The following is a 14,794-nucleotide window of genomic DNA, read 5'->3' on the forward strand; positions in this document are numbered from 1 at the left end:
AACGAGGGTGTGGTGTATGTGTGTGTGTCTGTGCGTGTGTGTGTGTGTGTGTGTGTGTGTGTGTGTGTGTGTGTGTAGAGCGATTCAGACTAAACTACTGGACCGATCTTTATGAAATTTGACATGAGAGTTCCTGGGTATGAAATCCCCGAACGTTTTTTTCATTTTTTTGATAAATGTCTTTGATGACGTCATATCCGGCTTTTCGTGAAAGTTGAGGCGGCACTGTCACGCCCTCATTTTTCAACCAAATTGGTTGAAATTTTGGTCAAGTAATCTTCGACGAAGCCCGGGGTTCGGTATTGCATTTCAGCGTGGTGGCTTAAAAATTAATTAATGACTTTGGTCATTAAAAATCGGAAAATTGTAAAAAAAAATAAAAATTTATAAAACGATCCAAATTTACGTTTATCTTATTCTCCATCATTTGCTGATTCCAAAAACATATAAATATGTTATATTCGGATTAAAAACAAGCTATGAAAATTAAATATATAAAAATTATTATCAAAATTAAATTGTCCAAATCAATTTAAAAACACTTTCATCTTATTCCTTGTCGGTTCCTGATTCCAAAAACATATAGATATGATGTGTTTGGATTAAAAACACGCTCAGAAAGTTAAAACAAAGAGAGGTACAGAAAAGCGTGCTATCCTTCTTAGCGCAACTACTACCCCGCTCTTCTTGTCAATTTCACTGCCTTTGCCATGAGCGGTGGACTGACGATGCTACGAGTATACGGTCTTGCTGAAAAAATGGCAGCTACTTGACTAAATATTGTATTTTCGCCTTACGCGACTTGTTATTCAAATAGATACAAAAAAAGAATTAACTTTGATGAACAATATGTTGAAATGTTTTTACAAGACGTAGAAGTTCCACAATTGACCGAAGAACAGAAAAATAGCATTGAGGGCATTTTAACTGAAGATGAAATCACAAAGGCTTTAAAAATAATGAAAAATGGCTCAGCACCAGGCGGAGATGGTCTAACAACTGGTTTTATGAAATGTTTCTGGTGTCAGATAAAGACAATGGTTATATGTTCCTTGAACGCCGCTTTTGATAATGGTCAAATGTCTCCGACCCAAAAGAGAGCAGTTATAACATTAATACACAAAGGGAAGCAACTGTCAAGGGATGATCTGAATAACTGGCGACCATTATCTTTACTAAACTCAGATTATAAGTTACTGGCAAAGTGTCTAGCAGTACGCCTAAAAAGTGTGCTTGGAACAATAATTCATGAAAATCAGTTTGGTTTTATGAAAGGCAGAAATAGTAGCACAGCAGTTAGAATGATTGATGATATAATTACACATCTCAAACAAACGAACAAACCAGGGCTACTCCTAGCTCTAGACTACAAAGCTGCTTTCGACACAATATCAAAAGAATACATAATGTATGCCTTTAAACGCTTCAATTTTGGTAACACTTTTGTTAGATGGGTCACTACGCTCATGAACGAAACAGTAAGTTGTGTAAATTATATGGGGTGGTTGTCAGAGCCTATAGAAATGAACGCTGGAATTCGACAAGGCTGCTCATTCTCACCAATGGCCTTCGTGCTCGCCTTAGAGCTGCTGGCAGTCAAGATGAGGGCAGATCAGTCAGTTAAAGGGGTATTCTTGCCATCAGCCAATAGTACTAATCAAGAAAGACTATTGAAAATGATCTTGTACGCTGATGATATTACGCTTTTTCTGAATGGCACTGATGATGTGCAAAATGCTCTGACATTGGTGTCATATTTCTCCAAGTTCTCAGGACTGGCTGTGAACAGACTGAAATCGGAGGCCATGTGGTTGGGTTCACAGAAGTACTCTGAGGAGCAGCCATGTGGCTTCAGATGGAAATCAAAAGTCAAAATTCTTGGTATATATTTTAGTAATAATTTAGAAGCCTCGGAAATCGAAGAAAACTGGACGGAAAAAATTAATCATATTCAGAGCACAATGATTAAGTGGTCTAAGAGAAACTGCAGTATAATGGGAAAGATTTGCCTTGTAAAATCACTTTTGATCCCTCAATTAACACATGCTTTGCAAGCTTTGATTATACCCGAAAAGATCATATGTAAACTGAACTCAATGTTTTTCAGATTCATTTGGAAAAAAAGATTTTCAAACACAAAAGCCTATGAAAAGGTAAAACGAAAAGTTATGTGCCAGGAAACAAGTAAAGGTGGCCTAAATATGATTGACTTGGGTGACTTTCAAAAATCCTTTGTACTTGGATGGTTTTCGAAATTACTGCAACCAAACGAAGAAGCTTGGAAAAGTATTCCACTCAGTATGTTCTCCAAACTCGGAAAAAATCTATGCTGCTTTCAAGCAAACGTCAAACCAGCCTTATTTAAAGGGTTGGGGTTGATTACAAACAAGTTCTGGAAAAGCGTTTTAGAATGTTGGCTTGACAACCATGAAAAGATATTACCTTGCGTGAAAAAAATGACCCAGCTGGAGAATTTATGCCTATGGAATAACTCTCTAATTGCTTATCGTGGCAAGACAATGTTTCTACGTGATTGGGTTACATCTGATATATGCTATGTGAAGGATTTATACGAGAATAATATGTTTTTACCATGTACCATTTCACAGGATTTGTGAAAGAGTTGGGCATAAACCAACAAGACTATTTGAATATGGGGCAATTCGCACAGCAATAGCATCCCTTTTTTTGAAGATGAATGATAATGGAATACAAGCTATGAAGGTAATGGATTATCAAAAAATAAGTACATTTAAACCCAGGCAGTTCCGTAAATTAATGGTAGACGCTTATCAAACTGACACTATTGCAGTCAGTTTCTGGAAAAGAAAGATGGGAATTGAAATAAACAAGGACATTTGGCAGATAGCAAGCAACGCATCAAAAGAAGTAAGATTGAGACTGCTACACTGGAAAATAACTCATAACATTTATCCAACGAACATTATATTGTATAAAATGGGCATTGCTGAGAGTATTAGTTGTACACATTGTACAGAAGAGACAGATTATATCGAACATTTCTTTTATTATTGTATAAAAATAAGCAAAGTGTGGAATCTTGTTGAAGAAGCCTTCTTCACCGCTTGTTCAAAAAGAATTCATGTTGATGTGCGGGATGCCCTATTTGGCCTAGTTAAAAGGAATTCTATTTCATCCGCTGAAGCAGCACAGGCTTCATGTCTCACCCAGTCACATTATTCTGACACCGGACCAACCAGTCCTAGCACTAACCCCATAATGCCAGACGCCAGGCGGAGCAGCCACTAGATTGCCAATTGTAAAGTCTTAGGTATGACCTGGCCGGGGTTCGAACCCACGACCTCCCGATCACGGGCCGGACGCCTTACCACTAGGCCAACCGTGCCGGTCCTCTAGCTTACGGGTACGCAAGAATTCACCAAAGTTATGAAAATAAGGTAAGCGTTTTGTCTGCCCTGAAGTGAAATGCATTGCAAGGCAAGTACACACAAGAAAAGTAGATCCAAGTCAAACGCCTGCAGGAATATGTGCCTGATCAAACGTTCAAATATCTTGTGGTAACTGACAATATCGTTACTGAAACGCTCACAGTGCGATGTTTCCGTTCATAAACGTCAATTTCGATACTTTCGCGGGTCAAACGTGGCAGCATTGCAAGATTTTCAGACATGTTCTTGTTTTTCTCGCTCTGTTATCAAAACTGACCACTGATTTGCACATCAGCACAAAAACCATTGCCTGTTACGATATTTTGCTTGAACAGAAATATAAAGAAATTATTTGCTTTTGTACAATCATTTGTTATTTGAAAACATGCCGATTCCGTTCATACAAATTCGTTTGATCTGTGTTTGTTGAGCTTGGGCAGGACTGTCTGTGGTAAACCAGGCTTCAATTTCAAGGCAACAGCCAGTCATAAGGCCCTATGTGCAATACTCTCGGGGGTTCCTCTGAGTGAAGGGGAAGAAATTAGCTTTACAAGTGACATCAATGGGGGGCCCAACTAATGCAAATCGTCCGTCTTTGGCTCACAAAAGGGCACCATCCGACTCAACACGATTGCCCAGGAAAAGTAGAAACCTGTCTTTATTACAGTGGAATGCGCTGAGCCTTAGCAGCCGGCTGCCATTGTTAGTAGATCATCTGAACAATTTTTGAGACTGATATTGTTGCTCTACAGTCAGCCTCGGATAGGATAGGAAACCTCCCACGGTTGGAAGGTTACTACTACCCACCCGAGGTTGCCCTGGCTGACAATGGGAGGGTACATGTTGCCACATACATCCGGGCAGACCTCAAGTACAAGCTTATAGACCCACCAATGCAAGATGTGGAAGGACTTGGTTCCATGTGTGCAGTGCAGATCTCCATGCGGGCAAGGAGGCCACTTAATCTAGTGAACGTCTACTATCCCAGGGGCTGCAAGGCACAGGGTTGTACCGATTGGCTCACTCAGCTCTCGTCAGATTCGGGCAGCTGGGTAGTGATGGGGGATTTCAACGCGCACCACCGGATGTGGGACGCTGACGCAGAAAGTAGCCCCGACACTCAGCTGGCTGAAGACATCAGCATCTCAGATTTGGTGCTACTTAATGATGGCACGGCCACCAGACAAGCCCAGCGACAAAGAGACAGATCATCTGCCATTGATCTTACCATGGTTAGCCCCGAACTTGCCCTTACCATCGACTGGCAGGTCTACCCCAACACACTCGGATCTGACCACTATCTGATACACGCGACCATCCATGAAGCTGACCCTGATCCTGCTGAAGTTGATCGTACGCCAAAGTACATCTGTGCCAAAGCAGATTGGGAGAAGTTCAAAAAGACTCTGACGCATATATGTGGAGAGACTGAGTTCAAAGACAATGACATAGACCAGTACTATGGTAACATTAGACAGGCAATCCTCAGTGCAGCTGACCAAGCTATTCCAAAACGCGCTTCTGGGCCTCAAAAGAGAGAACAGGCACCTTCCCCCTGGTGGAATGAAGAATGCAGAGCTGCGGTGCAGCGCAAACGGCGTTTTACAAAAGCATATCAGAAGAATCAGTCAGCCTCCAATAAAACAGCCCTTGAAGAAGTTGAAAAGGAGTGTGCTGTGGTCAATGAACAGGCAAAAGCAGACTACTGGACAGATTTCTGTTGTAAAAAGGTGCATAACCAAGGAGACGCGTCCCTTGTATGGACCAAGCTGCGAAAATTCAAAAGGAAAGTGTTCTTGCCTGAAAAACCTTTGCTGAACGGGAATGAGTACACACAAAGTAATCTTGAGAAGGCCGAGGTGCTGGCTGAGACATTTGCAAAAGTCAGTCAGGCAGCTCATATGCCACAGTCGCTCGCGGATTACCGTCGAAAGGAAGAAGATAAATTCGGGCAAGCAGCAGCAGACAACTCACTGCCGATAAACCAGGATTTGGGTATCAATGAGTTGAGGAAGGCAATCCAAGGAATCAAATCCGGAAATGTTGCAACCGACTTAGACCCCATTTCATACAACATGATACGCCGGTTTCCTGAGCCCATGCTGGAAGTGCTGCTACAGTTTTACCAGCACTGTTGGGCGAGCTCAAAACTACCCTCAGCCTGGAAAAACGCTTTGGTGATTGCTCTTCTCAAAGACGGTAAACCCCGGCACCTGCCGACAAGCTACCGCCCAATTTCACTCACACCTCACCTTGGCAAGGTTAGGTATACGAAAGAATTGTAAACAAGAAGGGCAAAGCCCATACGACTCACATGCTTGACCTTGACCTTTACATGACCTTGACCTTCAGGGTCAAGGTCAAATAACTAAACCTAGCAATGACATCATACACTAAGAACTGCTTTACACATTTTTCCTACCAAAATACATGTGACCTTGACCCAAGGTCAAGGTCATCCAAGGTCATGCAACACAAAGCTGTTAATTCAAGACATAGGAAGTACAATGGTGCTTATTGGCTCTTTCTACCATGAGATATGGTCATTTTTAGTGGTTCACTACCTTATTTTGGCCACATTTCATAAGGGTCAAAGTGACCTTGACCTTGATCATATGTGACCAAATGTGTCTCATGATGAAAGCATAACATGTGCCCCACATAATTTTTAAGTTTGAAACAGTTATCTTCCATAGTTCAGGGTCAAGGTCACTTCAAAATATGTATACAATCCAACTTTGAAGAGCTCCTGTGACCTTGACCTTGAAGCAAGGTAAACCAAACTGGTATCAAAAGATGGGGCTTACTTTGCCCTATATATCATATATAGGTGAGGTATTCAATCTCAAAAACTTCAGAGAAAATGGGAAAAATGTGAAAAATAGCTGTTTTTTAGACAACATTTATGGCCCCTGCGACCTTGACCTTGAAGCAAGGTCAAGATGCTATGTATGTTTTTTGGGGCCTTGTCATCATACACCATCTTGCCAAATTTGGTACTGATAGACTGAATAGTGTCCAAGAAATATCCAACGTTAAAGTTTTCCGGACGGCCGTCCGGCCGTCCGGCCGGACGGACGGACGGACGACTCGGGTGAGTACATAGACTCACTTTTGCTTCGCATGTGAGTCAAAAATGTAAATGAAGAAGTCGAGGGTGGGGACTCCCTGTTGTTTAGATTAAAAGAATTTTGTATTCATAAATTGAAATCACAAGATTCATTCTCTATCCCAACTATTGCCGTACATGAAGTTGGAAAATTTATAGAAAACCTTCAGAATAATTAATCCATGGGGCCTGACAAAATCCCTCCATCGTTGCTTAAATTAGCCCTACCGTACATAGTGGAATCCCTAACGTATGTGTATAATCTTTGCATTGAACAAAATATTTTTCCTGATGCATTTAAAACTGCAAAGGTCGTTCCACTTCCTAAGAGTAAAGATGTGTCTGACCCTAATAACTTCAGGCCAATTTCATTGCTTCCTATTTTATCAAAGCCTTTAGAGATGCACATCCAGAAGCATCTTCTGAACTACATGGAAAGGTGCAAATTATTTCACAACTTTCAATCTGGGTTTCGTCCGAAACATTCCCGTAGTACAGCTCTTTCATCACTATGCAGGGCCGGACTAGGGGGGGGGGGGGGGTTGCGCAACCCCCCCCCCCCCCCTTTGACATAAAACGTGCGCCACACACAAGACAGAAGTCGCAGCACAGGCTTCATGTCTCACCCAGTCACATTATTCTGACACCGGACCAACCAGTCCTAGCACTAACCCCATGATGCCAGACGCCAGGCGGAGCAGCCACTAGATAGCCAATTTTAAAGTCTTAGGTATGACCCGGCCGGGGTTCGAACCCACGACCTCCCGATCACGGGGCGGACGCCTTACCACTAGGCCAACCGTGCCGGTCATTGTACGTGAACAATCCCGCAACTTGTTCATTCTTTAAATCATATCTTGTCAACAGAACACAGTATGTTTCTATAAACGGTAATACCTCTCCCAAAGGATGTTTAAAGAGTGGAGTCCCCAAGGGGTCAGTTTTAGGGCCTCTTTTGTTTTGTGTATTCATTAATTCATTCATATATCTAATTCCAAAGTTATACCGAATTTTTTGCAGATGATTCGACGCTTCACACAAGTTGTAGGACTGTTCAAGAAATTGAAATTTCCTTACAGTCTAGTCTGAATGAAGTCAACAGTTGGTGTAATCAAAATTTTATGATAGTGCACCCAGGAAAGACAAAAAGCATGATTATTACAACAAGACAAAAACACCAGTCACGACCTCTTAAGTTAAATCTTTCTCTGGAATCACAACCTGTTCAGCAGGTAACGGAACATCGTGTTTTGGGTGTGATAGTCGATCAAGAATTAAAATGGCAATCTCATGTACATTATATTTGTCAAAAAGTATCCAAGAATTTGTTTCTGCTATCTAAGTTAAAGCAATATGTAGATATCGCGACACTGAAACTATTTTATCATGCCCACGTCTTATCCCACATTAATTACGCATCAACTCTTTGGGATGGCGTCTCTGATGTTCACATGAAAAAGTTAAACTCTCTACATCGTCGGGCAACTAAACTCATGTTAAATGGTCCACAATTATTAGCTGATTTGAAGTTAAAGAATCTAAACTACCTGCCGCTAGTTAAACAGTTACAGTTTAATAAGACTGTAATGATGTAGAAAGTATATCATGGCGAAGTGCCCAACTATATTCAGGACCTATTTCACATCAATTTTCTACCACCAATAATTGATTTGTTCAAAACTAGTCGAGCCTTCTCTGGCTCTATGGCGTGGAACCCCATTCCGTCTGTAATAAGATCATAAACCTCACTAAAGAGTTTTAAAAAAGCTCTGCATAATTATTATATGTCTACCTAGATGGCAATACTAGTCTTAACATGTACGTGCAAGTAGCTGTCAACAATGGGCAAAGCTTTATGAATTACACAAATATGTCAGGTATTACATGTATTATGTGTAATTGATGTTGCAATTTTCCATCATCATCATCGTCATCATTCATCGTCATCACTTACATCATATAATCATTGTAGGCATTAGTGTTAACGTTGGTATTGTGTGAATTATACCGTCGATCATTTTACATGTGTAACCTCAATTAACATGTTGCATGTTTCACTTGTTTGATTTGTATGTTGTCGTGTGTGAGTGGTTTTTGGCTCACGTAAGTGTAGCCTATGCGATCGTAACTTTGTCTGTCTGTGCGTGAGTGCGTGCGTGCGTCTGTATGTCTGTGGTAGAAACTCTAACATTTGAAGACGTCACATTACATTGACGTCACATTATGACGTAAGAGGGTTAGACGTCACGCGAGGGAAGTACTGACAGTCTCGGTCATTATTATTTTGAGCGCGCCGAGACTAGTTGGCAGTCGTGTCCTTGTAAGTAGGCTACATGCAGACAGATAGATCTAGATCTAGTGTCTCGCTTTCTTGCACAGTTTCACCTATGCTCTTTCTGTGTGTGTGTGTGTGTGTGTGTGTGTGTGTGTGTGTGTGTGTGTGTGTGTGTGTGACGGAGTGATTGAGTTTGTGTTACTGTTTGTCGATTTCTTACGTGAGCCTTGATGGCTTCGCCTCTTGTTATTTTTTTAATTTTTGGCTCACGTAAGTGTAGCCTATGCGATCGTAACTTTGTCTGTCTGTGCGTGCGAGCGTGCGTGCGTGCGTGCGTGCGTGTGTATGTGCGTGCGGTAGAAACTCTAACATTTGAAGACGTCATATTACATTGACAACATTTGAAGACGTCACATTACATTGACGTCACATTATGACGTAAGAGGGTTAGACGTCACGCGAAGGAAGTACTGACAGTCTCGGTCATTATTATTTTGAGCGCGCCGAGACTAGTTGGCAGTCGTGTCCTTGTAAGTAGGCTACAGATCTAGATCTAGTGTCTCGCTTTCTTGCACAGTTTCACCTATGCTCTTTCTCTGTGTGTGTGTGTGTGTGTGTGTGTGTGTGTGTGTGTGTGTGTGTGTGTGTGTGTGTGTGTGTGTGTGTGTGTGTGACGGAGTGGTTGAGTTTGTGTTACTGTTTGTCGATTTCTTACGTGAGCCTTGATGGCTTCGCCTCTTGTTATTTTTTTAATTTTTGGCTCACGTAAGTGTAGCCTATGCGATCGTAACTTTGTCTGTCTGTGCGTGCGAGCGTGCGTGCGTGCGTGCGTGTGTATGTGCGTGCGGTAGAAACTCTAACATTTGAAGACGTCATATTACATTGACAACATTTGAAGACGTCACATTACATTGACGTCACATTATGACGTAAGAGGGTTAGACGTCACGCGAAGAAAGTACTGAAAGTCTCGGTCATTATTATTTTGAGCGGGCCGAGACTAGTTGGCAGTCGTGTCCCTGTAAGTAGGCTACATGCAGACAGACAGATCTAGATCTAGTGTCTCGCTTTCTTGCACAGTTTCACCTATGCTCTTTCTGTGTGTGTGTGTGTGTGTGTGTGTGTGAGAGACGGAGTGATTGAGGTTGTGTTACTGTTTGTCGATTTCTTACGTGAGCATTGATGGCTTCGCCTCTTGTTTTATGTATGCTTACTTTGTCATTGTGTCGTTTGTGTTTATTTTCTTGTTTGCTTATTTGTTCGATTGTTTGTTTGCTGGTTTGTTCGTTTAATTTGTTTATTTGTCAGGTTGTTTTATTGGCTCACGAAGTGTAGCCTTTGCGTTCGTAACTTTTGTCTGTCTGTGCGTGCGTGCGTGCGTGCGTGCGTGCGTATGTATGTATGTGGTAGAAACTTTAACATTTCGTCATTTGAAGACGTCACATTATGACGTAAGAGGGTTAGACGTCACGCGAAGGAATTACTGAAAGTCTCGGTCATTGTTTTTATTTTGAGCGGGCCGAGACTAGTTGGCAGCCGTGTCCCTTAGTCCGGAGGCCAAACAGGTCGATCGTTCAGTTCCGTCGGCTACCTCTTCGTACCAAAATGTTTTGGGTTAAATCCGTTAAGGGATTTTTTCTGATTGATATTTTGTGTGCTAGTACTTTGGGGATCATATAATAAACTTATGAGAGCTTTTTACAGTTCGTAAATTTACGACTACGAAAACGTCTTTTTACCACAGCGATTTTGGAGTGACGTCCCTTTAGTTCTTCAAAATGACGGCAAACGCATGCATTTTACATTGCGATCAAGACTCTATTTCTCGAGAATTAAAGTGTTTTACGGAGGCTAAATGGACTACAACGTTGCGATCAAGTGAGCAGTGGATTTCCTTAGACGGTTAGTTAGTTAGTTAGCTGTTGCTTTTCGGGTCCAGCGGACCATAATAGGCCAAATCAGGACCCCCCTTAGACGGTGAAGAACGTGTAATCGCTGAACAAATCTCAGCGTTGGAATCTAGACCGGTAACGAGTTGCGTACACTTGCACTAGATCAAGTTCACAAACAAACGAAGGATTGAGCAAACCGAACGGCGCGTGGAAAAAGGAAAAGCTACGGGTGTTGTTTCACCAAGAAAGAGAACACAACGACAGAACCACAGCAGAGCTTCAACAACCAGGAGTGAGCATATCCTGCCTCCTCTCTGTATTTTGTGCAGAAAAAACAAAAACAAAAAATCAGCCGGGAAATGGGTGCCAGAAAGACTAATACAGGTTAGTTGAACGTTTCAGTTGCATTGTCATGACTCATGGGAGCATAAGAGTCAAAACTATTTGATTTATTGCTTGCTTGATTATTTACTATTTGCACCCTAATTATGTGACCAAAATATTGTTACTTTCTACATTATGAAGACAATTTAAAGGGGAAGTCTTGGGTCAACAAATAATTCAAAAATGTTTGACGGTCCATGAAGCATTGTTTAATTAACAGTACAAATTCAAAGAGCATGATAGGCTGGACTATCTAATCAGCGATAAGACAGCTTTGCATTAGAGCGCTTAGTACCCACTCATCGTTGCAAGTTGTAATAAGTCGATGTTCAGATTAAAATGCAGTAGCTACTAAATGCCTGCACAGGTGCAGAGTTTCAGAAGATAAATATGTGAGCATTAATCTAGATTCAATTATTATAAAATAGTAAATTGCTTGTGTGTGTAGGGGGGGGTGGTGGTGGTGGTACTAATGCAATACATGTCGTGTACATTGTCGTATGGTATGATAAATGATGAGTGCTAAATTCTAAGAATCTGTTATATTACAATAAGGGTTTGTGTCGATTAACTCTTCTCTTCCCCGTTGAAACTCTTTATAATTTAATAGCATCACATTTGTTCAACAGGGAGGACCGAATGCTGACATATTCTATGAAGCTGCTGTGCGGTCCAACAGACATGACATTCTACGTGACATCCAGTATAAGCCAGATCTTCTTGCCGTGGAAGCAAAGTAAGCGTATTAATTTGTTACTCCCCCACTCGGCTCTAGCCACCATCAAAAATGTTCAGGGGAGGGGGGGGTTGGGGGATTATAGAAAAGGAAAATTGTCGAACATTTTCTTTGACCCAGGACAATTGCTTTTTTAAAATTTCCAGCAACACCTATGCACATACACACTCTCTCACACACACACACACACACACACATAGTGTGCACACACACACACACACACACACACACACACACACACACACACACACCCATAGTGTGCACACACACACACTCGCGCATGCTGACACAAATTTGTGATTTAAAAATAAAAATGAAGTTTTTTGCATTGTAATGGGCTACTTCGGAAATGAGTTTGTTCCCAGCGTTAGGGGAGACAATGACATGGAACTATGAGCAACCAAGCATAACTGACACACCTGACTTTCTCGCCCTTGCATGTAATAGTCTCCCCTAATATATGGAGCAAGCTCGTTTCCGGATAAGCCATATATTAACAAGTGTGCCGCGGTAAATTTTAGAGCCAGGACATTTCGACCTATTGATTTCTTACAGTCAGGTCAAAATGACCTATTGTCCTCTAAAGCTGGCAGTGGCAGCAACACTGCATAGATGTACACATATGGACTGTTTTTACTTCAGAGGTCCTAAGGGAGAGGACACTGACACCTTTTCCTTTTTTTAGTAAGCATATCAAATATTTTAGGGAATTAAATATTTTATTAGGATGCACTGCCCTCTCATTTACACTGCGACGATAACCTGAAAAGGTTCCTGCGGCATATTTATCCTGATCCTAATCCTGACTAGGGTATGCTTTGGGATTTGTTGTTCAGATGAGTTTGTGTGGACCGATTGGTTTCAAAAAAGACCAAATCCCAGGCCAATCCCTGCAGAGGAGAAACAAAATAACGGAGCAAACACACATACACCCACACACGAAAATGAAATCAAGCAAAGAAAGAAAAAAGCTTGACAACTTGTATGTTTATGTTGGTGTTTTTATGTGCAGTATGGCTGGCTGTTGAAGGACGGCAGTTTGGAAGTGAGATGGATGTCTCAGCCTGCCATTCCCCCCGCTGTCACTGAATTTATCAAGTGCGGCTGTAAGACGGGATGTGCTGGAAACAAGTGCACCTGCCATCGCAATTCGCTAAAGTGCACTGAACTGTGTTAATGTGTTGGGTGTGTAAACGTGCAGTCTGTGGAGGAAGACATTGACAACCCACCAAGTGACTCTGACTCAGAGACGGACTTTGATGGGGAGATGGACTATCACGGAGACAGTGATTCAGACTGATAATAACTCTCAGATACTGTGTATAAATGGGGGATGGACTACAGACCGCAATTCGGACTGATAATAACTCTCAGATACTGTGTGTAAATGGGGGATGGACTAGAGACCGCAATTTGGACTGATAATAACTCTCAGATACTGTGTGTAAATGGGGGATGGACTGTGAAAGAGACCGTAATTCGGACTGGGAATATCATCAGATACTGTGTGTAAAGGGAGATGGAATGTGAAAAAGTCAGTGATTCGGACTGGGAATAACTCTCAGATACTGCGTGTAAAGGGGGGATGGACTGTGAAAGAGACCGTGATTCGGACTGGGAATATCATCAGATACTGTGTGTGAAGGGAGATGGAATGTGAAAAAGTCAGTGATTCGGACTGGGAATATCATCAGATACTGTGTGTGAAGGGAGATGGAATGTGAAAGAGACCGTGATTCTGACTGGGAATAACGATGATGGACAACAACGTATGTGTTGCGTGGATCAGGCAGCCAAGAGGGATCATTGTGCGTAGATAGTACACTTTATATGGTATGTGCAGTTGCCAAGTATCAGTGTCTCCACTATTCATTGAGTGATCAAGGGAGACAATTTTTCAGTTTGGGTAAAACATTTTTTTTTTCATTGCTTACTTAACCTAAAATCACTTACAAACCCCAATTATTAGTCTAATTATCAAGTGTCAACATATATTTTAACATTTCTACCAACTTTGGTATACGTTTTTGAGTTAAAACATAAAATGTAAAAAAAAAAAAAATTACCCCTTTGCGTCAAAACTTAATTCACAAAAACCAAAAAATCTCTAACCCTAGATGATACCCAAAGTACTAGTACCTCAAAATGTGATGTACTGTGGGTGTTCTTTCAAAATATGACAACAAATTGCTATCTAATTTACTGTCCGACGGAATCCTTTTTCTAGGGCTAACTGGCTTGGCACTACCTGTAAGTAGGCTACATGCAGACAGACAGATCTAGATCTAGTGTCTCGCTTTCTTGCACAGTGTCACCTATGCTTACTGTGTGTGTGTGTATGTGTGACGGAGTGATTGAGTTTGTGTTACTGTTTGTCGATTTCTTACGTGAGCCTTGAAGGCTTCGCCTCTTGTTTGTTTATCATTTATCAGACATTTGTATTAGAAGTAAGGAGCGGTTGTAAGAAAAGGCGTAGCCTTAAAACCTCTATCCTTGAAAAATAAACTCCATCATCATCATCATCATCATCATCTCTCTCTTTCGTAAACTTTATAAAGGTGCGGGTATGTGAGTCGCGTACGGACACAGAAAACGGGTAGAGCTAGTAAAAAATAAGTGTTCATTTGTGATATTTTGATAGTGGAACGTGTAATGCAACACAGTGAAGGAAAGGAAAACCTCGCGGGAAAAATCACAATACAGACATTCAAGAAAAAAATCAATGCGGGATAAACTGGCGGTAAGTTAGGAAAAATCAACTTTTTGAATAACAGCTATTGTGTTTTCAGCGTCGCAATAGGGTCCGATATTTAGACGAGACAAGTAATGAGTATAATGCCGACGAGTCGAAGACGAGTCGCATTATACTTGTTCGAGTCTAAATATCGGACCCTATTGCTACGCTGAAAACACAATAGCGATTATATAGCTGTTATGACCTTGATTTGTTGTTCCAAACTTACCAAATGACAGTTTTTGCGTCGATGC

At 41.4% G+C, this 14,794-nt stretch overlaps 1 protein-coding gene and 1 long non-coding RNA gene across 3 annotated transcripts in view; one reads left to right on the forward strand and one right to left on the reverse strand.

Moving 5' to 3' along the window:
- The window catches only part of LOC138946972 (mucin-like protein), a 254,265-nt gene that overhangs the window by 114,005 nt on the left and 125,466 nt on the right, over positions 1–14,794 (reverse strand). The window lies entirely within an intron of this gene.
- Positions 10,118–14,254, forward strand: LOC138946956 (uncharacterized). Its single transcript, XR_011449484.1, has 3 exons — positions 10,118–11,070; positions 11,700–11,806; positions 12,819–14,254. It is a non-coding gene; the product is annotated as an uncharacterized lncRNA (long non-coding RNA).

The sequence above is a fragment of the Littorina saxatilis genome, linkage group LG14, assembly GCF_037325665.1.
Source record: "Littorina saxatilis isolate snail1 linkage group LG14, US_GU_Lsax_2.0, whole genome shotgun sequence".
NCBI lineage: Eukaryota > Metazoa > Mollusca > Gastropoda > Littorinimorpha > Littorinidae > Littorina > Littorina saxatilis.